Source organism: Limulus polyphemus, unplaced genomic scaffold (genome assembly GCF_000517525.1).
Source record: "Limulus polyphemus unplaced genomic scaffold, Limulus_polyphemus-2.1.2 Scaffold259, whole genome shotgun sequence".
NCBI classification, from domain to species: domain Eukaryota; kingdom Metazoa; phylum Arthropoda; class Merostomata; order Xiphosura; family Limulidae; genus Limulus; species Limulus polyphemus.
The window spans coordinates 626,185-627,208 of NW_013665869.1; positions in this window are offsets into that span (position 1 = coordinate 626,185).

Below are 1,024 nucleotides of genomic sequence, written 5' to 3' on the forward strand. Positions count from 1 at the left end.
CTTCTCTTCTTGTTTCTTTTATTTTTCCTCCAACAACTGCTGTAATTTCTCTTCTTGTTTCTTTTCTTTGTCCTCTAACAACTGCTGTCATCTCCCTTCTTGTTTCTTTTCTTTGTTCTCCAACAACTGCTGTAATTTGTTTTATTGTTTATCTTTTCGTTCTTCTTGTTTCTTTTGTTTTTTGTATTGCTGACATCAAATCTGCTGAGCTGTAGTTTGATTTGTCACCTCTCGTTTCCATCTTTTTTTTTTCTATCCCGCTTCTGACACCAATTTGTTACGTCTCTGTTCGTTTGTTAATTTTCCGTAAAAATTCTTTCCGAATGAACTTTAGCGATACAAGTCCTGTCTTAAATAAAACTAGTTTATTCTTTCTCAATAGAACTTTGCAATACACTTAATTTCCACAGTCAGTTTAACTTAAACAAACGCTATAATTCACAACGAACGATTCACGCACTACCGCGCTTGACTCAATTGTCCGTCTCTATCTCTGTCTGCAATTCAATTCCATTGTTGCCGTCACTTCTTGGCGGTCTTATATATTATTAAAGCGTACATCTCATCTCTTCGTGAATCTTCTAGAAACTCATCACGTGTTACCAGGGTCACGTGACTTCCGTTGTCGTAACAATATATAGCCATGCATAGATATATTCAATACTGATTATGAGTGAGTAAAATATAATTATATGTCCTACTATCACACTAGGACTCCATTTATAAAAACAAAAACATTCTGCTGTAGAAAACAAAAAACAGCTAAAAATCCACCTTTTTGCACTTATTAAGTATTTTATCCAAAGACAAACAATTTAAATTAATATCAGCTTCCAATCATATTTATATCAAATTTCCGTTGTACCTCCTTATATTTATTGTTACCTGAAGCTGCTTAAAGATAAGACTAATGTTAAGCTTACAACTGTTTACAGTGTTTTATCATTTTCATTCTTTCTCAAACTGAGCCTCCTGAAGTTGAGATGACGCTAGTTAATTAATACAACATGCGGTAGAACTGAAA